The sequence below is a fragment of the Rutidosis leptorrhynchoides genome, chromosome 2 (genome assembly GCF_046630445.1).
Source record: "Rutidosis leptorrhynchoides isolate AG116_Rl617_1_P2 chromosome 2, CSIRO_AGI_Rlap_v1, whole genome shotgun sequence".
NCBI lineage: Eukaryota > Viridiplantae > Streptophyta > Magnoliopsida > Asterales > Asteraceae > Rutidosis > Rutidosis leptorrhynchoides.
In genome coordinates this window covers 168973566-169001482 of record NC_092334.1, presented here as the reverse complement: position 1 = coordinate 169001482, position 27917 = coordinate 168973566, and positions in this window count along the sequence as shown.

Here is a 27917-nt window from a genome sequence, read left to right as displayed (position 1 = left end):
TTACCGAAAGGTAATATACGGGACAAGTAAACTGGACGTGTTGCTTTCCAAATACAAGGTTAGCAAGTGGGTGACACAAAACCATAAGTTTTGAGCTAAAATTTTCAAATCTGAAACCCACCAAACCCACAAAAATATTTTGCAAACACCGGTAAAGGGTTATTCCGGAAAACTTATCTAGGGTAAAAACTAGATTTAATTTTCAAAAGATCAAATGTTTTCATAAAGATCCAATTTCCTTAATGGATCTAAATTTTTATAGTCATGTGGGACTGTAAACCATATCGTTATTACCATTGTTTATACCGCCGTATAGAAATCACTGATGTACAAAGTGTGAAGAATAAAGAAGTGATTCTAGTATTTCAAGACGATATTGCTTGAGGACAAGCAACGCTCAAGTGTGGGAATATTTGATAATGCTAAAAACGAACATATATTTCATAGCATTATTCATCAAGAAAGACAAGCTTTTAGTTGGAATTGTTCTATTTAAAAGTGATATTCGTTTAAATAATAAAAGGTGAAGACAAAAGACAGATTCGACGAATTGAAGACGCAAACGACCAAAAAGCTCAAAAGTACAAAATATAATCAAAGAGGTTCCAATTATTGATAAGAAACGTCTCGAAATTACAAGAGTACAAGATTCAAAATGCAAAGTACAAGATATTAAATTGTACGCAAGGACGTTCGAAAATCCGGAACCGGGACCAGAGTCAACTCTCAACGCTCGACGCAACGGACTAAAAATTACAAGTCAACTATGCACATAAATATAATATAATATTTAAATAATTCTTATAATTATTTATATATTATATAAATAATAAAAATCCGTCGGCAAGAAAGACTCCAAAGTTTGTGAGCTGTAATTTCAAACTCCGCGACTCGCGGAGTTTGAAGGCAAAAAGGGCCGCGAGTCGCGGAGCCCCAAATTCTGAAACTCCCTATAAAGCCAACCGAATTCTGATCATTTTTCATAACATATATCCATCCTCTCTATATCTATACGTAAATATTTATATTTATATTTTAATTTTAATTTTAATTTTAATTTTAATCCTAATAATAAGGGTATGTTAGCGAATGTTGTAAGGGTGTAAGTCGAAATTTTGTCCGTGTAAAGCTACGCTATTTTTAATCATTGTAAGTTATGTTCAACCTTTTTATATTAATGTCTCGTAGCTAAGTTATTATTATGCTTATTTAAAACGAAGTAATCATGATGTTGGGCTAATTACTAAAATTGGGTAATTGGGCTTTGTACCATAATTGGGGTTTGGACAAAAGAACGACACTTGTGAAAATTAGACTATGGGCTATTAATGGGCTTTATATTTGTTTAACTAAATGATAGTTTCTTAATGTTAATATAAAGATTTACAATTGGGCGTCCCTATAAATTACCATATACACTCGATCGGACACGATGGGCGGGGTATTTATATGTACGAATAATCGTTCATTTAACCGGACACGGGAATGGATTAATAGCCACTAGAATAATTAAAACAGGGGTGAAATTATGTACAAGGACACTTGGTATAATTGATAACAAAATATTAAAACCTTGGGTTACACTCAGTTGACATCCTGGTGTAATTATTAAACAAAGTATTAAAATCTTGTTACACTTTAAGTCCCCAATTAGTTGAAATATTTAACTTCGGGTATAAGGATAATTTGACGAGGACACTCGCACTTTATATTTATGACTGATGGACTGTTATGGACAAAAACCAGACGGACATATTAAATAATCCAGGACAAAGGACAATTAACCCATGGGCATAAAACTAAAATCAACACGTCAAACATCATGATTATGGAAGTTTAAATAAGCATAATTGTTTTATTTCATATTTAATTTCCTTTATTTTATATTTAATTGCACTTCTAATTATCGCATTTTTATTGTTATTGTATTTAATTGCACTTTTAATTATCGTACTTTTTAATTATCGCAAGTTTATTTTATCGCACTTTTATTATTCGCAATCTCATTATCGTTATTTACTTTACGCTTTAATTTAAGTCTTGTATTTATTTTTAATATTTTACATTTGGTTTTAACTGCGACTAAAGTTTTAAAATCGACAAACCGGTCATTAAACGGTAAAAACCCCCCTTTATAATAATAATATTACTTATATATATATTTGTATTTTTATAAAAGTAAACTAATATAGCGTTAAGCTTTGTTTAAAGATTTTCCCTGTGGAACGAACCGGACTTACTAAAAACTACACTACTGTACGATTAGGTACACTGCCTATAAGTGTTGTAGCAAGGTTTAAGTATATTCATTCTCTAAATAAATAAATATCTTGTGTAAAATTGTATCGTATTTAATAGTATTTTCTGCTAAAAATTAATAGCTATTTTATATACACCTCGCAATAACTATCAGACACCGCTACAAAATAAAGTGTCGATTTTGGTCATATCAATCATATGAAAAATTCCATGAGATTATGGAGACTTTAAAGCGCATTCGTATCTTTCTAGCTATTTCTAAGGATTGCACTTTTTGTCAGAGGATCTTGTTGGTGATAAGAGGATTATTGTTATAAGCAACAAGGCGCAAGGAAAGCTGATTGTGGTTACTGAAGATCACATTTGAAGGTTGTAGGGTTTTGATGATTCTTCTGATTATACATGGAAGTTGAATATGGGTTTACTTAAGGGTTGTTTACTGTATTGCAAGTATTTGTGGAAGATAGAGAAGATAATTGTTCAGAAGACTGGTTTTTATCCTGCTTTTAATATATGGCACATGTGTTGCTCCAGCGTTTGAGTTCGCGAAGGTAAGGCCACGATGAAATGAACGCTATTATGGAATCGGTGATGTTATGCGAGGTGTATATAAAATAGTTATTAATTTTAGCAGGAAATACTATTAAATACGATACAATTTTACACAAGATATTTATTTATTTATAGAATGGATATACTTAAACCTTGCTACAACACTTATAGGCAGTGTACCTAATCGTACAGTAGTGTAGTTTTTAGTAAGTCCGGTTCGTTCCACAGGGAAATCTTTAAACAAAGCTCAACGCTATATTAGTTTACTTTTATTAAAAATACAAATATATATATATAAGTAATATTATTATTATAAAGGGGGGTTTTTACCGTTTAATGACCGGTTTGTCGATTTTAAGACTTTAGTCGCAGTTAAAACCTAATGTAAAATATAAAATAAATACAAGACTTAAATTAAAGCGTAAAGTAAATAACGATAATGAAATTGCGAATAATAAAAGTGCGATAAAATAAACTTACGATAATTAAAAAGTACGATAATTAAAAGTGCGATTAAATAACAATAAATAAAAGTGCGATAATTAGAAGTGCAATTAAATATAAAATAAAGGAAATTAAATATGAAATAAAAGAATTATGCTTATTTAAACTTCCGTAATCATGATGTTTGACGTGTTGATTTTAGTTTTATGCCCATGGGTTAATTGTCCTTTGTCCTGGATTATTTAATATGTCCGTCTGGTTTTTGTCCATAACAGTCCATCAGTCATAAATATAAAGTGCGAGTGTCCTCATCAAATTATTCTTATACCCGAAGTTAAATATTCCAACTAATTGGGGATTCGAATTGTAACAAGGTTTTAATACTTTGTTTAATGAATACACCAGGTTATCGACTGCGTGTAAACCAAGGTTTTACTACTTTGTTAACAATTACACCAATTACCCTTGAATGTAATTTCACCCCTGTTTTAATTATTCTAGTGGCTATTAATCCATTCCCATGTCCGGTTAAATGAACGATTATTCGTACATATAAATACCCCGCCCATCGTGTCCGATCGAGTGTATATGGTAATTTATAGGGACGCCCAATTGTAAATCTTTATATTAACATTAACAAACTATCATTTAGTTAAACAAATATAAAGCCCATTAATAGCCCATAGTCTAATTTCCACAAGTGTCGTTCTTTTGTCCAAACCCCAATTATGGTACAAAGCCCAATTACCCAATTTTAGTAATTAGCCCAACATCATGATTACTTCGTTTTAAATAAGCATAATAATAACTTAGCTATGAGACATTAATGTAAAAAGGTTGAACATAACTTACAATGATTAAAAATAGCGTAGCGTTACACGGACAGAATTTCGACTTACACCCTTACAATATTCGCTAACATACCCTTATTATTAGAATTATAATTAAAATTAAAATATAAATTATAAATATAAATATAAATTTTACGTATGAATGAGGAAGAAAAAAGATGATGATTTTGATCAGAATTCGGTTGGCTTTATAGGCAGTTTTCAATTTTGGGGCTCCGCGACTCGCGGTGAATTTTGCCTTCAAACTCCGCAAGTCGCGGAGTTTGAAATTCCAGCTCATATCTTGGAGTCTTTCTCTGCCGACGGTTTTTATTTATAAATATAATATATATATAATTAATATAATTAATTATATATTATATTATATTTATATACCTAGTTAACTTGTAATTTTTAGTCCGTTGCGTCGAGCGTTAAGAGTTGACTCTGGTCCCGGTTCCGGATTTTCGAACGTCCTTGCGTACAATTTTATATTTTGTACTTTGCGTTTTGAATCTTGTACTCTTGTAATTTCGAGACGTTTCTTATCAATAATTGGAACCTTTTTGATTGTCTTTTGTACTTTTGAGCTTTTTGGTCGTTTGCGTCTTCAATTCGTCGAATCTGTCTTTTGTCTTCACCTTTTATTATTTAAACGAATATCACTTGTAAATAGAACAATTGCAACTAAAAGCTTGTCTTTCTTGAGGAATAATGCTATGAAATATATGTTCGTTTTTAGCATTATCAAATATTCTCACACTTGAGCGTTGCTTGTCCTCAAGCAATATTGTCTTGAAATACAAGAATCACTTCTTTATTCTTCACACTTTGTACATCAGTGATTTCTATACGGTGGTATAAACAATGGTAGTAACGATATGGTTTACAGTCCCACATGACTATAAAAATTTAGATCCATTAAGGAAATTGGATCTTTATGAAAACATTTGATCTTTTGAAATCTAGTTTTTACCCTAGATAAGTTTTCCGGAATAACCCTTTACCGGTGTTTGCAAAATATTTTTGTGGGTTTGGTGGGTTTCAGATTTGAAAATTTTAGCTCAAACTTGCGGTTTTGTGTCACCCACTTGCTAACCTTGTATTTGGAAAGCAACACGTCCAGTTTACTTGTCCCGTATATTACCTTTCGGTAAACTACCGTCCGGTTGTAAAGGAAAGCGTTGAACAAGCAACTGTTAAGGCAATGTCCCGTGACATGCTTTTGATTATGGTCTATAACGTGTCGGACGCAATTACTATCCTTGGTAGGAGCAATAGTAAAGCTCACCCTTATAATTTTTCGGTATGGCACAAGGTCCTGTCTTTGACCACTATACAACCACCGTTCTTACTGTTGACACCCGATTTAGTTCAGGTGACCTAATGAATTCCAGGTGAATTCCTAGGATTTTACGTTCAATGGTAATGAACGCATTAAAAATAGGGTTTTCAGAAAACAAATCGGTTTATAATTTTGATCAAAATATTTTCTCGTTCAAGCTCGAGTTTAGATATCATTGAATTCCATGAGTTTGAATTCTCAATCTTTAAGGTCAATCTCTAGGATTGAGTGATATCAGTCTTAAAAGCTGATTTTTAATCTTTAAGGAGATTATCCTTTCTGGAGATCTGATTCATTAGTCTTATCAAGCTAATTTGCACGGTGCCCCCCCATTGTACGAGATAAATCCTTTTCATGGTTAGGATAAATCTGACCACTTGGCGACCCTGTTTAATGCTGAGGTCCGTGGATTTCCTGCTGATTTTAGTGATGACTTTTCTAGATTTTTCGTCAACCTACAGCTGGTCTGGACGACAACTTCATGACCTAAATCAAGAAGCGCGTGTCTTTTTCGGAAGACTTTACTTCCTTTTAATGATGGAATTGATTCATCGTGTAGATCCATCTCTTCTTTTCTTTCATCGGGTAAAACAGTTTAGTTTAGTCCAAAGCAAAAGTATTTTCAGTTATTTGTTACAGATATATGTGACATATGTTTAAGATAACTTGGTAAATTTTCCCACACTTGGCTTTTATTTTCCTTTTTATCGTCCTCTATTCCATTTTAAATGAATTTTAACATTTTAGTTTGTTTCTCAATTTATGTCCTTTCCGAGGTAACAATAATTTCGGTGTTAAAACCTAGTTTTATCGTTCATAAATATGTATAACATGATTTTGAGTTCATTTAATTGAAATTTTTTTTTTTTAAAATTTTTACTAGAATTGGGTAGTTAGTATATAAGACTAGGGCTGTTCTTTATTATCAGAGAGCACTAGATTCTAATACAACTACTGCTTTACTAGTTTTTTTTTAATGGTAACCAAGTGTTTAAGATAAAAATTTTAAAATCCGAAAGAATTTAACCCCTTCCCACACTTAAGATCTTGCAATGCCCTCATTTGCAAGAAATCAGTAACAATTTAAATTATTGAGGGTGATTAGTGTGAAAATGATTAAATTTTACCAAAGTTTCTAAATATATTGGCGTTTGTTTGCTGAATGATAAATGGTGCACATCATTTGTTCATTCCGTCTTGTTGTTATTTCACATATATTTTGCATCTTGTCGTCAAAATTAGTTGCTTTTGCTGAACTTAATGCCAGTCTTTGAAAATGCGTTGTTTTACCCTGTTGTGTACATAAGATAAACTGCAAACATATATACATATTTTTGAAGTTTGGTATATTACCCCACATTCAAAAATTATTAAAATCTAAGAATAAAAGTTAGATAATTATAAAAATGATTACAATATTAACAAAAGTATTAAACGTATCAATAATTACAAATTACAAAAAAAAAAAAAATAAGTAAACTAAGGATGATATTGGTACCAATAGGGGTTCCAGGCATAACCATAAGTGCTATAGAATGCTTCGGCAGGGTTATACGTAGGATACGGTGGCTGCATCTCTATAGACCAAGGAGGGAAGATGGGTTTCGGTGTAGGAATATAGTTTCTACCTATATGTTGGCAATGAGCTATGATCTGGTTCTGATGAACTTGCCAATCTTCAAATGCTCTCTGTCTAGCATTTTCGTATTCCTGAGAAGCTATAAACCTATGCATTTCTTGCATATCATTCCCCCCTCCTACATTACCTTGCTGCTGGTTTCTCTCCACCTGTGGATGTCTACCATGGTATCGTACTGCGGCGTTATTTCACCTCTTCAAAACTTTCGCACCATGGTATACATTTAAACCTATAGTATCGCGGGGTTCCGGCTCTTCTAGTAATAATCCCCCCCGACTTATATCCACACCGAGATATTCACCAATCAAAGTAATAAAAATACCACCTCCTATTATGCTATGTGGTCGCATCCCCCGAACCATAGCTGATAAATAATAACCCACACAATATGGTATACTTACAGCGCTTTGTGGGTCTCGAATACACATATGGTAAAACAAATCCTGTTCATTTACTTTTTCTTTGTTCTTACCCCTTTGTGTAATCGAATTAGCTAAAAACCTATGTATCACTCTTAATTCGGCTCTATCTATATCCAAATAAGAGTAATTTCCCCCTTTGAAACGGTGATGGCTTGTCATTTGACTCCACACACCGTGTGTATCAAAATTTTCATCTATCTTTCTACCGTTTAGTATCAATCCTCTACAATCGGCAGACGCTAACTCCTCAGGCGTATATATACGTAAAGCCTGAGCCATGTCCAGTAAAGACATGTGGCGCATCGAACCGCCTAACAAAAATCTAATAAAAGAACGATCGGTTAAACTAGCTACCCGATCATTCAACTCTATACTACATAACAATTCTTCACACCATACTTTATATACAGGTCTACGTATGGTGAATAAATGTACCCAGTCATTAAAAGAAGAATTACCATACCTCTGTACAAGTAATTCCCTAATTGGCCCGGCCAATTCTACAGCTTCTAAGGGTCCCCATTCTATGACCCTCGGTACCTCAACAACCTTAGAATGAAGAGTATGCAAACCCCGTTGATATTTTGGATAATCTATCCAAAGTCTGTCAAATCTCAGGTTCGGGTGCAACTCTTCCAAGTGCATATCAGAAAAGGTCATGACTGGATGAGGTATATCCTGCTTGTAGTAGTTATCCACCTCCTGTTGTTCCAAATTCTCAGCAGGAGCATTGCGGGCTTGGGATGAAGATTCACCCCTTTCATTCTGCAAAATACATCAAACACAATTTTTGTGCATCCAAATATGCATTAGTGTCAGCAAAATCATCAATCAAAATAATTACAATGACATTATCAATTTATATCAAACTTAAGCTCATTTTCACATTTTTATCAAATCTACACTTTTTCATATAAGCATATACGAAAATGTTCGCCAAGTTCATAAGCATTCAACTCAAATAACATGTCAAAATAATCATTACTAGCAATCAAACAAGTCTCAAATGGCATTATCTTTCAAAAATCAAGTTCATGAATTTTAGACTTGAAAAAGTCCACTTTAATTCTCAAAATCATGTTTAGGCTCAAAGTTTGGATCATTTAACTACCTAGACATGTTACACTACTCAATTTAGCAACAATTCATGACAAAAATCGGCCATAACCTGTTTATATCAAAAAGCCCCAAATTGCTCAAGAACACAAACCCTAGATTATTCAAAATTTGAAGTTTAAGGCTTCTAATCATGTTAAACAGCATCAATCTAGGTTATACAAGCATAATACATAAACAATTTAAGTCTAATTACACTAAAAAGCATCAAAATCAAATTGGGGAAAAATTTGCTCAAGAACACCAAATTTCGGATTAAATGGTGTTTAGGTGTAGAAATTTACCGTTTTTCTTGAGTAATTCTTAGATAGCATCCTTCTCAACATGATTTTAGCAAAAGATTTGGTGATTAACGGTTAAAAATTGGGATTTTGGGGTGTATTTTTCGGGTTTTTGGGGTTTTTGTTCGCGGTTCTTCGCAGTGTTATTGGGTGGGGGAGTGAACTGCTCTGTTTTTTACGTTTTATTTTTTTTTCTGGGAATTGGTCCCTCCGCGAGTCGCGGTGAAATACCCTTTAAACTCCGCGACTCGCGGAGTTTTTTTTGTTTTTTTTTTTTTGTTTTTTTTTTTTTTTTATAATCATTAACTTTTGAAACAATTAAGTACTTAATTTTAAAATTTTGTTTCCCTTGTTATTTAGGACGAGGTCATTTCGGATCGATGTCCTAGTCCGTCCTTCGACAAAATTTTAAAATTTGTCTTTTTGTAGCGATTGTTTTAAAAGCTAAGATTTTTGGGTTTTTTCAATGTTTTTGGCATACTCTAATTCAATAAGATTAAAAATAATGATAATAAAAGTTCTCGTCCCTCCCTCGGGTAAAGCAATTTCGGTTCAAAGACCTAGTCTTCAACTTACGACGAATTTAAAAATCATATTCTTAACTTAATGAGATAAAGTAAATTTTTGTTTTTAAATTCACACAACTTAAATATAAAATTCAAAATTATTATTAAAAATTCACACCAAACTTAAAATTTGAAATGCATAAAATTAAAAATTAATATTTTAAAAATTAAAAATTTACACCAAACTTAATTTAAAAATTTATAAATTCATACTAAACTTATATTAATTTTTCAAATATTTACAATTTTAAATATATTGTTTTTACAAAGTTTACAATATTAATTTAAGATTTAAATATTAAGATTAAAAACATGGTAAAAATAAAATTAAAAATCTTTTTGTCTTTTTATCCCACTTTAATCAATCAAATATTATCAAAAATATGCGCCCCTCTTTTTGGTAAAGTAATTTCGGTTCCAAGACCTAATTTAACTCATGACGAATTTTTGAAATATTTTGGGTTGATTGTTTAAAGATATTTATACCTTAAGAATAAACGTTAAATTTCGCAGTGATGTAATAAATTTTTGAATGATATCAATAATTTCGGTCGCCAAACCTAATTTTATTCAATACCAATTTAATACTTTTTAGCGAACAAATTAGCGTTTATTATCAAAAGGTTAAAAATAAAAATAAAAACTGTACAGACATACCTGTGAAATAGATTTCTTAGTTATATGATCTATCCCATTCATAAGATAGTCGGTTTAATTGGTTTTCCATGGCTACATAGGCGTAACCTCGAGCATTCAGTGTCTTTTCTTCTAAACATATGAACGGTCCGTCTCTGCATAAAGTAACAAATTCGGTATTTGAATAGGTTTGATTATTTGAACATTTACCTCCATGTGACCATTTTCCGCATTTGTGACATCGTTCTAGGTGTCGTGCTCTTCTTTTCGCTGCGGATTTTGATTTTCCTTTACCAAATTGTAACTTATTATCTTCGCATCTGGATTCTTTTCTAACTCCGTCCATTCTTTCTCTGATTACTGATACTATTTCACTCGGGAGTATATCATTATTTCTTTTAGTGATCAAAGCGTGTAGCATTAGACCATGGTTTAGTTCACAGGCAGTCTTCATTTTGTAAAAACCTAAAAAAAATAAAAATTCAGAATGGGGGGAGAAGACTAGTTCTTTAGGGTCTGCTAGGGAAAGACCATTCGGGTTCCATTTTCGAGAACTACACGAAAACAGACAATCTAACTCTAACAGAAATACATATTATCCTTTAAAGACTTGATTCTCCCCACACTTAGTTAGCTGTGGTGTCGAAATTGTGATTAACTTCGTTGTCGACTTCCATCGGACCATGTATGTAATGTTTAACTCTGTGACCATTAACTTTAAATTCCATCCCATTTGAATTTATTAATTCTATCGTTCCGTATGGGAAAACTCTTTTGACTATGAATGGTCCAGACCATCTTGATTTCAATTTTCCAGGAAATAGCTTGAATCGTGAATTGAAAAGAAGAACTCTGTCTCCTTCTTTAAATTCTTTTGAACTTCTGATTCTTTTATCATGCCATTTCTTGGTTCTTTCTTTATAGATTAACGAATTTTCGTATGCTTCATGTCTTAATTCTTCTAATTCATTTAGTTGACTTAATCGTAGACGTCCGGCTTCATGTAAATCAAGATTACATGTTTTCAAAGCCCAAAATGCTTTGTGTTCAATTTCTACTGGAAGATGACATGCTTTTCCATAAACAAGTCTAAAAGGTGTGGTTCCAATTGGAGTTTTGTAGGCTGTTCTAAAAGCCCAGAGTGCATCCTCCAATTTAATGGACCATTCCTTCGGATTTGATCCTACGGTTTTCTCTAGAATACGTTTTAAAGCTCGGTTGGTATTTTCAACTTGTCCACTTGTTTGTGGATGATATGCGGTGGAGATTTTATGAGTTACTCCATATCTTTTAAGAACTTTCTCAAGTTGATTATTACAGAAATGAGTACCCCGATCACTTATTAAAGCTTTCGGTGTTCCAAACCTTGCAAAAAGACGTTTTAAAAAGTTGACTACAACTCGTGCATCGTTAGTTGGGAGAGCTTGTGCTTCCGCCCATTTAGATACATAATCAATGGCTACGAGTATATATAGATTATTATGAGATTTTGGAAATGGACCCATAAAGTCAATACCCCAAATGTCAAATACTTCACATACTTGGATGACATTTTGTGGCATTTCATCACGTTGACTTATTTTTCCGGCCCTTTGACATGCATCACAAGATGTGCAAAGAAGGTGTGCGTCTTTGTAAATTGTAGGCCAATAGAATCCAGCTTCATAAACTTTTCTTGCTGTTAGTTGAGGCCCATAATGCCCTCCTGTTGGTCCTGTGTGACAATGGTTTAAAATTTTACTAGCTTCATCTCCAAATACACATCGGCGTATTATTCCATCGGGACAACTTTTAAACAGATGTGGATCTTCCCAGAAATAGTGTTTTATATCACTGAAGAATTTCTTTCGTCTTTGGTACGATAATCCTTTTTCAAGGAATCCACAAACTAAGTAGTTTGCATAGTCTGCAAACCATGGGATTTCTTTATAATCTATCTTCAATAGATATTCATCAGGAAAGTTGTCTTGTATGGCCGATTCATTCAGAACTTCTAATTCGGGATTTTCAAGACGAGAAAGATGATCAGCGGCGAGATTTTCTGCTCCTCTTTTATCTCGGATTTCAATATCAAACTCTTGTAAGAGTAAGATCCAACGGATTAATCTTGGTTTAGCATCTTGTTTTGAAAATAGGTATCTAAGAGCAGAATGGTCGGTATAGACCACCGTTTTTGCTAGAACGAGATATGATCGAAATTTGTCAAAAGCAAAGACAATAGCAAGGAGTTCTTTTTCAGTAGTTGTATAGTTCGTTTGTGCTCCTTGTAATGTCTTACTAGCATAATATTTAGGTTGAAATCGTTTTTCAATCCTTTGTCCTAAAACGGCTCCCATTGCAAAATCACTTGCATCGCACATTAGTTCAAATGGTAGATTCCAATTTGGTGTTATCATGATCGGTGCATTAGTGAGTTTTTCTTTAAGAATATTAAAAGATTTGATACATTCATCTGAAAAGATGAATGGCGCATCCTTTTCTAGGAGTTTATTCATAGGAGTGGCAATTTTAGAAAAATCTTTTATGAAACGTCGGTAAAAACCGGCATGCCCTAGAAAACTCCTAACTCCTCTAACATTGGTGGGATGTGGAAGTTTAGCAATTACATCTACTTTAGCTCTATCCACTTCAATTCCTTCTTTTGAAATTTTATGTCCAAGAACGATGCCTTCTTTAACCATGAAATGGCATTTCTCCCAATTAAGTACTAGATTTGATTTTTCGCATCTAATTAGCATTCGTTCCAGATTAACTAGACATGATTTAAATGTATCACCGAAGACTGAAAAGTCATCCATGAAAACTTCCATGCATTCTTCTATCATGTCATGAAAAATCGCCATCATACACCTTTGAAAGGTTGCAGGGGCGTTACAAAGTCCAAATGGCATGCGTTTGTAAGCAAAAGTACCATAAGGGCACGTGAATGTGGTTTTCTCTTGATCTTCGGGTGCTATTGGAATTTGAAAATATCCGGAAAATCCATCTAGAAAACAATAGTAACTATTTCCGGCTAATCTTTCCAACATTTGATCTATGAAAGGTAAGGGAAAGTGATCTTTTCTGGTGGCGTCATTTAATTTTCTATAATCAATACATACACGCCATCCTGTTACAGTCCTAGTAGGAATAAGCTCATTTTTCTCATTTGTAATGACAGTCATGCCACCCTTCTTAGGCACGCATTGAACTGGGCTTACCCATGGACTATCAGAGATTGGATAAATTAAACCTGCATCTAGCAGTTTAATAATCTCTTTCTTAACTACATCTTGCATATTAGGATTTAGTCTTCGTTGGCGTTGCACATACGTTTTATGACCTTCTTCCATAAGGATTTTATGTGTGCAATACGAAGGACTTATTCCTTTAATATCATGAATCTTCCATGCAATGGCTGGTTTATGAGCTTTCAACACAGAAATGAGTTGTGATTTCTCATTTTCAGTGAGAGAAGACGATATTATTACAGGTAATTCAGATTCACCATGTAAATAAGCGTATTCCAAATGGTTTGGAAGTGGCTTTAACTCTAATTTCGGAGGTTCTTCTATCGATGATTTATATCGATATCTGTCTTCTTCTTTTAGCATTTGAATTTCTTCTGTTGTTGGTTCATATCCATTAGCTATAAGTGTAGCTAACGTTTCAGCTTCATCAATTGGTTCATTACCTTCTCCTAAAGAACATTCTCCTGTTCCTTGTAATTCTGGAAATTCTTCTAATAATTCTGCATGTGCATCTATAGTTTGAATATAATAACATGTATCATCTGCAGATTGTGGTTGTTGCATTGCTCTATCAACTGAAAAGGTAACACTCTCATCCTCTATACTTAGGGTCAGTTTCTTACCGAACACGTCTATCATTGCTTTAGCCGTATTTAAGAATGGTCTTCCTAATATGAGAGGAACTTGAGAATCTTCTTCCATGTCCAAAACAACAAAATCTACTGGAAATACTAAAGTACCAACATTAACTAGCATGTTCTCCATTATCCCTCTAGGATATTTTATTGATCTATCGGCTAGTTGTATGCTTATTCTGGTTGGTTTCAATTCTCCAAGGTCTAGTTTAGTGTATAGTGAATACGGCATTAGATTTATACTAGCACCTAAGTCTGCCAATGCTTCTATTGAACTAAGACTACCCAGAAAACATGGAATTGTGAAACTTCCTGGATCAGATAATTTTTCTGGTATCTTATTCAACAGCACTGCTGAACAATTAGCATTCATAGTAACAGCCGAGAGTTCTTCCATTTTCTTTCTATTTGAGATTAGATCTTTCAAGAATTTAGCATATCTTGGCATTCCTGAAATCACATCAATGAAAGGAAGATTTACATTTATCTGTTTAAACATATCCAAGAATTTGGATTGCTCGGCTTCAAGTTTTTCTTTCTTCATTTTACTCGGGTAAGGAAGTGGTTGGTATGGTTTAACATAAGGTTTATCCTTAACTGTGTTATCTTCATTATCCTTTTCAACTACCGGTTCTTTTTCCTTATCTTGATCAGGTTGTGGTTCTTGTGGAGTAGGAATAGTTTCATCAGAAGTTACAGGTATTTCAGGTGGTTTAAGTGTTGTACCACTTCTTGTGGTAATAGCTTTAGCTGTTTCATTCCGGGGGTTAGCATTTGTATCACTAGGTAGACTTCCCGGTTTTCTTTCACCTATTAATCTTGCTAGGTTACTTACTTCTTGTTCCAGATTTTGAATAGAAGCTTGTTGATTTCTAAATGCTTGAGCATTTTGTTCATTGGTTTGTTTTTGAGATGTGAAAAACTGCGTTTGAGTTTCAACTAGCTTCGTCATCATATCTTCTAAATTCGGCTTTTTATCATCGGTTTGTTGTGGTGGTTTGTTTTGAAAATTAGGTCTTTGCTGATTGTAAGTATTATTGGATACTTGTTGATTGCTAGGACCTTGTTGGTTGTTGTATGGAATATTTCGGTTATAATTCTGGTTTTGATTGTAAATCGGTCTTGGCGGTTGATAATTATTCTGATAATTATTTCCAGGCCTTTGGTTTATGTATGAAATATTCTCTCTTTGTTCCATTGTTAATTCAATACTGAGACAATCTTTTGTCAAATGTGGTCCTCCACACTGCTCACAACTAATTCGTATTGAGTGAATATCTTTAGTCATCTTTTCCATTCGTCTCTCCACAGCATCTATCTTTGCGGAAATGGAATCTAAGTCATGGCTAGAATCGGCTCTAGCTGCTTTAGATGATCTAATGATGTCTTTTTCTTGGTGCCACTCATGTGAGTGGGAAGCAGTGTTATCAATAATTTTGTAAGCATCAGTTTTGGTTTTCTTCATAATAGAACCACCAGCTGCTATATCTATGTCTTTCCTTGTAGTGATGTCGCATCCTTGGTAGAATATTTGTACTATTTGACAGGTGTCTAAACCATGTTGCGGACATCCTCTTAACAACTTTCCATATCTTGTCCACGCCTCATATAGAGTTTCATTTGGTTTCTGTGTGAACGTAACAATTTCTGCTTGAAGTCTTACGGCTTTAGATGCAGGAAAGAATTGTTTAAGAAATTTGTCAACTAAAACATTCCATGTATCAATCGCCCCTTCAGGTAACGATTCCAACCAATCTTTGGCTTCTCCCTTTAAAGTCCAGGGAAATAACATGAGATATATCTGTTCATCCTCCACTTCTCGGATTTTAAATAGTGTGCAGATCCTATTAAAGGTACGTAGATGTTCATTTGGATCTTCCTTCGGTGCACCACTAAATTGGCATTGATTAGTCACCATGTGTAGAATTTGTCCTTTGATTTCATAATCTGGCGCATTAATGTCTGGATGAGTAATTGCGTGACCTTGGCCAGTGCGTTTAGCTCTCATTCGGTCTTCCATACTTAAAGGTTCCAGATTCTCCATAATTGAATTTGTTGAATCGGTATCACTAGATGATTCTGATTTAATAGTTCATTCCTCAACAATCTCTGTTTGAATGATTGGTGGCTCCGGAGGAAAGTTTAATGGTTCAGGATCTACGAACCGTTCCTGAATATTTTCCGGATTCTCAATTGTGAGGTCGGGTTCAAAAAATGGATTATCGGAAATTTGAACTGAAGTACTTGGTTGACTAGATGACGATTCTAAAGAAAAATCAACGGCGGTTATATTTGCTAAATGTCTTGATCTAGTTACAGGTGGTGAACGTACAAAAGGTGATGAACGTCTTGCTCGGTGCATTCACTGAATATCCTATTAGTTTTAAAAAGGAAAGAAAAATTATAATAAGTTATCCAATTAATAGACTTTTCTGATTTTGCCCACGTTTCGAATAGCCAAAAGATACAGCAGAGGGGCAGGATTCATTTGGTCTCAATATAATTGAGGACTGTTTGGCTCCAATAACCCGGTCCACGTACAAATCCAACTATTACTACGAACCAGAAAATTTTGATGTCTATTAATTTAACCACTTAAAATAAATTTTCGTAATTTTAAGAAATTTAGATAAGAAGTAGAAAAAATTCGAAGTCCTAAAAACTAGAATGGCGAGAAATAAGAGAGAAAAAGAGTTCGTCGCAAAAGGTCGAAAAAGAAAAAATGGTTGAAAAATAAAAGGTGACGGAAAAATAAAAGAAACTTATAAAAACTTAAAAATACTTAACTAACCTAACCTTATTACTACAACTAACTTAAAATTATAATCGCAAATTGAAATTACTAATTGGAATGACAATTGGTACATAGTAAAAGTCGTCTAAAAATATTAAAGCTTACAGGAAAAACTAAATTCCAAATGGAAATAACTTAAAAAGAAACTAAAACTTAAAATGGCGTCGCAAAATTCTAAAGCACCTAAATCTTAGTCTAAAGAAAAAGCACTTAAGGAATTCTACGGCAAAGCCTAAAAATCTAGGAGTAAAAATAACTATAGCAAAAACTAAGTTTAAAATTAAATATGAGCTAAAAATACAAAAGTTATGCTACAACGATTAAAAAGGGACAAAATATAAAAATATACAAAAAGTTGTAAAAAGTACAATTTTTATAAAAATATTATTTTTATATTATTTATTTAATAAAACTACTAATTTTATAATTTAATTAAACTTATTTAAACTAAAATATAAATTAAATAAAACTTAAATTAAAATAAAACTTAATTATAATATTAATTAGGGTTAATAATAATAATAATAATTAATAATCCGTAATAAATGCTGAATTAGGGCTTCTGTCCGTGTGTCAGGTACCCTCCGCGAGTCGCGGTATTTAATGCTTCAAACCCCGCGAGTCGCGGGGTTTCAAATTTCAGCTGACAGGTTTCAAATTCGACGCGTTTTTTCTTTATTTTTTTTTTCTGTTTTTTTCTATAAATAAAAGATATTTAATAAAACTTATATTTTTATAAATTAAAATAAAAATAAAGAAACTTATAAAACTTAAATATTTAACAAAATCTTAAAAAATACTTATATTTTTGTTTTTCTTTTTATATTTTTGAATAATTAAAACGTATTTTTACAAAAACAAATTTTTAATAAAAGTAAGCTAAAAATCTTTTTTTTTTTATATTAGCGTTGCGCTTCCGGCTTTTAAGATAATCCCCGGCAGCGGCGCCAAAAATACTTGATGTTATGCGAGGTGTATATAAAATAGTTATTAATTTTAGCAGGAAATACTATTAAATACGATACAATTTTACACAAGATATTTATTTATTTATAGAATGGATATACTTAAACCTTGCTACAACACTTATAGGCAGTGTACCTAATCGTACAGTAGTGTAGTTTTTAGTAAGTCCGGTTCGTTCCACAGGGAAATCTTTAAACAAAGCTCAACGCTATATTAGTTTACTTTTATTAAAAATACAAATATATATATATGTAATATTATTATTATAAAGGGGGGTTTTTACCGTTTAATGACCGGTTTGTCGATTTTAAGACTTTAGTCGCAGTTAAAACCTAATGTAAAATATAAAATAAATACAAGACTTAAATTAAAGCGTAAAGTAAATAACGATAATGAAATTGCGAATAATAAAAGTGCGATAAAATAAACTTACGATAATTAAAAAGTACGATAATTAAAAGTGCGATTAAATAACAATAAATAAAAGTGCGATAATTAGAAGTGCAATTAAATATAAAATAAAGGAAATTAAATATGAAATAAAAGAATTATGCTTATTTAAACTTCCGTAATCATGATGTTTGACGTGTTGATTTTAGTTTTATGCCCATGGGTTAATTGTCCTTTGTCCTGGATTATTTAATATGTCCGTCTGGTTTTTGTCCATAACAGTCCATCAGTCATAAATATAAAGTGCGAGTGTCCTCATCAAATTATTCTTATACCCGAAGTTAAATATTCCAACTAATTGGGGATTCGAATTGTAACAAGTTTTTAATACTTTGTTTAATGAATACACCAGGTTATCGACTGCGTGTAAACCAAGGTTTTACTACTTTGTTAACAATTACACCAATTACCCTTGAATGTAATTTCACCCCTGTTTTAATTATTCTAGTGGCTATTAATCCATTCCCGTGTCCGGTTAAATGAACGATTATTCGTACATATAAATACCCCGCCCATCGTGTCCGATCGAGTGTATATGGTAATTTATAGGGACGCCCAATTGTAACTCTTTATATTAACATTAACAAACTATCATTTAGTTAAACAAATATAAAGCCCATTAATAGCCCATAGTCTAATTTCCACAAGTGTCGTTCTTTTGTCCAAACCCCAATTATGGTACAAAGCCCAATTACCCAATTTTAGTAATTAGCCCAACATCATGATTACTTCGTTTTAAATAAGCATAATAATAACTTAGCTATGAGACATTAATGTAAAAAGGTTGAACATAACTTACAATGATTAAAAATAGCGTAGCGTTACACGGACAGAATTTCGACTTACACCCTTATAATATTCGCTAACATACCCTTATTATTAGAATTATAATTAAAATTAAAATATAAATTATAAATATAAATATAAATTTTACGTATGAATGAGGAAGAAAAAAGATGATGATTTTGATCAGAATTCAGTTGGCTTTATAGGCAGTTTTCAATTTTGGGGCTCCGCGACTCGCGGTGAATTTTGCCTTCAAACTCCGCAAGTCGCGGAGTTTGAAATTCCAGCTCATATCTTGGAGTCTTTCTCTGCCGACGGTTTTTATTTATAAATATAATATATATATAATTAATTATATATTATATTATATTTATATACCTAGTTAACTTGTAATTTTTAGTCCGTGGCGTCGAGCGTTAAGAGTTGACTCTGGTCCCGGTTCCGGATTTTCGAACGTCCTTGCGTACAATTTTATATTTTGTACTTTGCGTTTTGAATCTTGTACTCTTGTAATTTCGAGACGTTTCTTATCAATAATTGGAACCTTTTTGATTGTCTTTTGTACTTTTGAGCTTTTTGGTCGTTTGCGTCTTCAATTCGTCGAATCTGTCTTTTGTCTTCACCTTTTATTATTTAAACGAATATCACTTGTAAATAGAACAATTGCAACTAAAAGCTTGTCTTTCTTGAGGAATAATGCTATGAAATATATGTTCGTTTTTAGCATTATCAATCGGCTTATGTCGCTTTAGTGCTGAACATCCCGTAAAACTTCTCGAGAATGATTTTTTCTTATCTGGTAGAGAACATGACATACATGAAAGATCAAGACTCGATGTATTCTCACTTTCTGCAACGTGTTATCAATTTTCAACATTCAGAGCTTACTGTTGATTCTGCTGATCAAATCAAGTTAAAGGTTATGATTACTGATCATGTCTATACGCTAAAGAACTATAAAGGCAAAGCAAGTCCGCCGAACTGAAAGTTGATCGGTCACTTACCAAATGATAATTATTGCTTTCATGGTGGGAAGAAGTGGAGGCATGCTGATAGCAATTCAACAACGGGGGATATCGAGGTGCCAGACATTGACTCTGATGAGGAAGAACATCAAGGAGGTGCTACAAGTATACTTTATGAATCGCCACCTTCCTATGTCTGACCTACTACTATTAGACCTTCTTCGCATGGTCCATCCACTGCTGAGAAGAATATTGCCGCATATCTGAAAAAATATGAACTCCTGATAGTGATGATGATTTTGATGCTTCAGAGGTTACTGATAAGAAAACGAAGAGTGGTGAAGAGACCAGCAAGAAGAAGAAGAAGTCATAGTATATTTTAGGTCTTAAAAGGACATGAACACGATGAATGTGAATGATAACCTCATGAATAACAAGGATGCATACGAAATTAGAAAGAATTTCATTCCACGGATTTGTTGATCTAATTACATAACATTGACTATCATTAGTTTCTGTGGAGTCCCTAGGTCCTATATATATACCTATGGTATAAGACCTCATGGGACACGATTTTCACATTCTAGGAATCAAACAAGCTCCTCTCATGAGATGATCGTGTTTCCAAATTGAAAACTCAATAAGAAATACATACAAATTTACATGAAAAGAAACTTTCTATCACTAACTAGCTCCCCTCATGAAAACTATTTGAAAGGACTGATATTGCAATATACTTAACGAAAGGACTGTCATTGTAAAATACTTAACGGACACTTAACAAAAAGCTAACAAAACGTCAAATTTTTGGTTTTCTAAAGAATCTTAGATTTTTTAACCCAGAGTACAAAATTTGATTCACGTGAATCATGGGGGGATGAAACTGAACTTGACTTTCAATATAACTTTGAATTGTTCGACATTTCGTGTGTGTATTGTATATGTTTGTGCAGTTTTCAAGATACGACTTAATGATGTTAAATCAAAGTTCATCATTGTCAGTTCAAAAAACTCCGACAACAAATCAGAACTTGTTCATGTTATGGCGTAATCAAAACTCTGTGTGTTCATAGACGCTACAAAAATATCTCAAGGAACAACAATTTTTTAGAGATACAACAGTCAAACCAAAAGTTGTTTGGGTTACTCCTGAGATGGTTGATCTTATGTATCGAGATGAATATTTTCCTAATCTCAAATCATCATCAACTTCAAAGATTGTATCACTAGATAAATCGACGATAACTTCAAAGATTATATCAACGGATCAATCTTCGACATCACTTAACCGAGCAGATGTTGATTTCGATCTTTACAAGCTTAAATCTCGGATTGAGAAATTGAGTGCACATCTTTCTCAAAGAAAATTGAGAGAAGAAAAGATGGAAGTGAAAATGTGTACACTACAACAGGACTACAACAACAAGAAAGAACGTATAAAGAACAAAATGTGTGTGTCATGCTTATCATCAAAGGACTCAAAGACGCAAAAGAATAATATCTTTCTGAAATTTTAAATTTGAAAGATCAATTTTCAGAGTTGGAGTTGACATCATCTAAGAAGTATTTACGGGAAGAAGAGTTACAACAGAAACTAATGACACTAAAGCAGGACTTAAAGATTCAAGCACAAATGTATAAACTACGTCAAGCAAAGCTTTTAATAGAAGTCGACGAGCTCAAGTCATCTGCTGCAATACGGTCGATTACTAACTCAACTCTCTTTACTGAATAATCATTTCTCAAAACGCGAGTCGAAAAACATCACTTTCAGTCAGAAAATTTCTGAACTCGAAGCTGATTTGCTCGCCCAAGTAACATCTTCAGATGTTAAGAACACTGTTTTGTTGTGTCAATGTAAACGATTTTCAAAACAAATTGACACTATGGAAAAAAGAAAACAAGAGCTAAATGCTAAATGTTTACAATTTCAATCAATCGAAAATGATTTGAAACCAAACATGTATAATTTGAATATTGAATTGGAATCAATGAAAAGTGTTCAGATGTCTGAAAGACTCAAAGATTTCATAAGTACTAAGTATTAAAACCTGAAATGGTGTCAGTTGGGGTTAATAAAGAACATCATTTGAAACCCGAGATGATGTCAGTAGGGGTTAATACTCAACATCAATTAAACCTCGAGACGGTGTCAGTAGGAGTCAATACTGAATCGATACCTTTTGAAGATATCGATGAATTTCATGATGCTTTCGATTATTTTGATTCCTCTGATGTACCTAAAGAAGAGTCACTATCGGTTGATACAAAGACTTCAATTATGAATTCTCCTCAAATGGTTGAGAAGAATGCCATCATTTCGGAATCCTCACCTCCTAAGATTTCAAAACCCAAGAAATCATTTTTCCCACGCAAAAAGCTAAATTATAGTTACGAGACCAACATAAATCGTATGTTTCTGGAAGCCACATATAGGGAGAATGGGGAGATCACGGGTTATCGTGATCAATATGGGTGGCTTCCACAAAAACCCAAAAAGTCATCCATAGGTCCAAGAAAAACCACACATACCAAAATTCACCTTATTTCGAAAAACTCAAAGAATAAGTTTCCTAAACAAGTGTAAAAAGATAAAGGTAAATGATATGTCTAAACTTGACGGTTTTATTTATGCAGTGTTGTTAAGTCGCAAACGTCGGGATTAGTTATCAGAAGAGAGACAATGGTTTATTCTGTTATATTTTACGGGGGCCTAAATTCACTTTTAACTTTCTAAGGTAGAAGGTGTAAGTTAACCTACGGTCGTGTTTTTGAATGGTTTAACGAATTGAAGATCAATCGGATAATTATTTTTGGTTAAATTACCTAGATGAAAAATAGTAGTTGGTTTTAAGCTAATACTCCTAGTTACAAAAAGGTAAAGGCAATGGAGGGATATCCGGAGTATGCAGATCAGGGAAATGTTGACCAAGATATCAGTTTGGGCTAGAGAAAGGTAATTATGTTTACGTTAAAGCTATGATTAGAATAGTGTAGATCTGGTTGGATGAGCCAACTACACGGAGCTTCTTATCTCTAGACTCTCAGAGTTCTCTTTGAGCAGTGAAAAGTATGTCACTTGGTTGTATAATTGAAGGGTATCTATACCTCAGAGGTTATCCTTAGTAAAGCACTAGGTTTATTAGTGAGTTGAGTTCTAATCCTGACCCTCGTTATTAGTTGAGGTAACCGAATAACAATGTGTCGTATTGAGTGAACACTGATCACAAACGGAAGGAGTCTGATAGTGCTCTAAATGAACATATATTTAGTATTAATATCCTTCCAATATGTAAAGCTTTTAGTTATTGATGTGTGCAGCGGTGTATACCGAATACTATTATTGTTTTTAATACGAAATACGATACAATTTTACACAAGTTTTATTATTTATTTATATATTGGATATACCTAAACTCTGCTACAACACTATAGGCAGTGTACCTTATCGTAGAGTAGTGTAGTTTTTAGTAAGTCCGGTTCGTTCCACAGGGAGCTCACTAAGTTCAACGCTATATTTATTTTAAACTATATTTGTGTGTATATATATATATATATATATATATATATATATATATATATATATATATATATATATATATATATAAGTAGTATTATTATTATTATAAAAAGGGGAGTTTTACCGTTTAATGACCGGTTTGTTGATTTTATGTCTTAAGTCACAATTAAAACCTAATGTAAAATATTAAATATAAATATAACTTAATTTAAATCGTAAAGTAAATGACGATAAATAAAAATGCGATAAAATAAAAGTACGATAATAAAAAGTGCAATAATTTAAAGTGCAAAAAATAAAATGATGATAAATAAAAATGCGATGAGATATAAAATAAAGGAATTATGCTTATTTAAGCTTCCGTAATCATGATGTTAGATGTGTTGATTTTAATTTATTACAATGGGTTAATTGTCCTTTGTCCTGGATTATTTGATAAGTCCATCTGGTTTTTGTCCATAATAGTCCATCGGTCATAAATATAAAGTGCGAGTGTCCTCGTCAAATTACCCTTATATCCGAAGTCAAATATTCCAACTAATTAAGGATTTAAACTGTGACGCAGTTTTCACTTCTGTCAACAATTACACCAGTTATCACTGTATGTAATCCACCCCTGTTTTGATTAGATATGAATATTAATTTACCCACTTGATCAGTTTGAATAATCAATTACCCAACCTGAATAATTAATTAAATGATTATAATAGATTCCATATGAACGTCACTAAATAGGACAACCATGATCATTATTAGTTATTAGGTTAATTAATTTGAAGATATGTTCGACAGAATTCAATGAGTTGTCACTCAATTAGACAATACCCCCGATCTATTAATAGTCAATAGTCTAATTTCTACAAGTGTCAGTCTTTTGCCCAAACCTTAATTATGGTCCAAAGTTCAATAGCCCCGTCTTAATATTTAGTCCAACATCACGATTACTTCGGCTCAAATAAGCATAATAATAACTTAGTTACGAGACATTAATTTAAAAAGGAAGAACATATCTTACAGTGGTATTTAATCGCGTAGCGTTACACGGACAGAGTTCCGAATTTAAAACCCGTAAAACATTCTTACAAAAACCTTATTATTATTAACTTTAATTAAAATTATAATTATAATATAAATATAAATATATAATATAAATATATATATATATAGATTGAGAATCAGAGAAACAGAAAATAAAAAGACAATGAGAATTCGAGCAGAATGCGTGAGCTTTTATAGGCCCACTTTGAACTATACAGCTCCGCGAGTGCGGTACTTTTGTGCCTTACAGCTCCGCGAGTGCGGAGCTTCGGATTCCAGCTGACCAAATTGAGTTAAACGTGCACTGCTGAATTTTATAATATATAATATAATAATATATAATTTTATATAATAATATATATATTATATTATATTCTTGTACATAGTTGACTTGTAATTTTAGCTCCATTGAGTTGTACGTTGACGCTCGGTTTATGTCTCAGTTCTGGATTTTTGAACGCCTTTTCGTACGCTTAGATATCTTGTACTTTGCATTTCGCGGCTTGTACTCTTGTCATTTTTAGACGTTATTCATCAATAAATTGAACCACTTGGATTGTAACTTGTACGTTTGAGCTTTTTGGTCATTTGCGTCTTCAAATCATCGATTATGTCTTCTGTCTTCACATTTATTTATTTAAACGAATATTACTTGGAAATAGAACAATTTCAACTAAAATCTTTACATATTGGAAAGATATTGATACTAAATATATGTTCATTTGGAGCACTATCAAATATCCCCACACTTGAACGTTGTTTATCCTCAAGCAATATAGAACTTGAAATTCAATCACACTTCAATCGAATCACTTTTTTATTCTCACACTTTATACATCAGTGATTTTGATACAACGGTATGAACAATGATAGTAACGATGTGGTTTACAGTCCCACATGACTATGAATATTTAGATCCTTTAAGAAAATTGGATCTTTATGAAAACATTTGATCTTTTGAAAATTCATTCTAGCTTTTACCCTAGATAAGTTTTTCGGAATAACCCTTCACCGGTGTTTGCAAAATGTTTTTGTGGGTTTCAAATTTTAAAATTTTTAGCTCAAAACTTGTGGTTTTGTGTCACCCACTTGCTAACCTTGTATTAGGAAAGCACACGTCCAGTATACTTGCTCCGTATATTATCTTTCGGTAAACTACCGTCCGGTTGTAAAGGAAAGCGATGAACAAGCAACTGTTAAGGCAATGTCTCATGACATGCAGATAATTGTGGTCAAAAACGTGTCGGATGCAATTACTATCCATTGTAGGAGAAATAGTAAAGATCACCCTATAATTTGTCGGTCTGGCACAAGGTCCTGTCTTCGACCATGCTATGCAACCACCGTTCTTACGGTTGACACCCGATTTGGTTCAGGTGACCTAATGAATTCCAAGTGAATTCTCAAGATTTTACGTTCAATGGTAATGAATGCATTGAAAATAGGTTTTCAGAAAACAAATCGGTTTTAATTTGATCAAAATATTTTCTCATTCAAGCTCGAGTTTAGATATCATTGAATTCCATGAGTTTGTAATTCTCAATCTTTAAAGTCAATCTCAAGGATTGAGTAATATCAGGCTTAAATGATGATTTTTAATCTTTAAGGAGATTATCCTTTCTGGGGGTCTGATTCATTAGTCTTATCAAGCTAATTTGCACGGCGCCGTCCCCATTTTACGAGACAGATCCTCTCATGACTAGGATAAGTCTGACCACATAGCGACCCTGTTTGATACTGAGGTCCGTGGATTTCCTGCTGATTTTAGAGATGACTTTTCTAGATTTTTCGTCAACCTACAGCTTGTCTGGACGACAACTTCCTGACCTAAATCAAGAAGCGCGTGTCTTTTTTGGAGGACTTTACTTCCTTTTAATGATGGAATAGATTCATCGTGTAGATCCATCTTTCTTTCAAATATATTACAGTAAATCGGGTAAAACTGATTAGTTTATTCCAAAGCAAAAGTACCTACAATAATCTTGTACAAAATATGTGATCTATGTTTTAAAGAACATGGTAAATTCTTCCCACACTTAGCTTTTATTTATTCTTTTCTTTGCCTTTTTATTCTCCTTTATTTCATTTTAAATGAATTCAAACGTTTTAAGTTGTTTCTCAATTTTTGTCCTTTCCGAGGTAACAATAATTTCGGTAATAAAACCTAGTTTTATCGTTCATAAATATGTATAAACATGATTTTGAGTTCATTTGGTTGAAATTTTTTTCAAATTTTCACAAAATTTGGCAATTAAACCAAGTGTAAACCTGAGAGAATTTATAACTCTTCCCCACACTTGAGATCTTGTAATGCCCTCATTTGCAAGAAATCAGTAAAAATTGAAATTCATGAGGGTGATTAGCGTAGAAAAATGATTAAAAATACCGAGTTTGCAAACATATTATTTTATATCACATTTGATATTTTACGTCTTGTCGTTAAAATTAGTAGCTTTTGCTGAACTTAATGCCAGTTTTTTTGAAAGTGTGTTGTTTTACCCTGTTTTGTATATAACATAAAATACAAACATATATATACATATTTTTGAAGTTTGGTATATAACACCACGTTCATATAATATTTTTGGCATACTTTAAATTAATAATATTAAAATAATGATAACAAAATTTTTCGCCCCGTCCTTGGGTAAAGCAATTTCAGTTTTATGACCTAGTGTTTAACTCACGACGAATTTTAGAAATCATTTTTTTAAATTTAATGAAATAAAGTAAATTTTGTTTTTAAATTCACACAAACTTAATTTTAAAAAGCGAATTAATTTCATACAAAACCTACAAAACAAAAAATTCATAATGGGGGAAGAAAACTAGTTCTTTTTTATCTGCTAGTGGAAAAGACCAATCGGATTCCATTCTCGGAACTACACGAGAACAGAACAACTAACTCTAGACAGCATTTTCTTTTTAGAACATTAGAAAATCTCCCCACACTTAGGTAGCTGTGGTGTCAAAATTGTGATTAACTTCATCGTCAATTTCTCTTGGACCATAATCAACTTGCATATCCGTGACTTTTGCTTTAAGCCATTGGTCAGATTCCTATGTAATATCCACAAATTCAACTAGTTTCGCCTTTTCTTTAGGCGATAGATTGGATACTAACCGGTTACATAACTTAAAGTTCCCCTTGGTTCTAGCATCACGGATTCGTTTAATAAGTTTCTTTATTGAACAATTAATAACGGTGTCATTTAATTTCGTATCAACAACGGGGTTCTTTGTTATCAGGTCATCATTAGGTGTTACTTCATTTTCCCCACACTTAGGCATTTTATTATTGTTAAGCACTACCGTTGGAGTTGGTAAAACAATATGCTTCTCATCGATCGTTTTTATTGGTTCAACGGTTTTGGTTGGTGGAGATTTAGACTTTCGACTCACAAAGGCGATCGATTTTTTATCATTACTAAGTGTCATTCTAT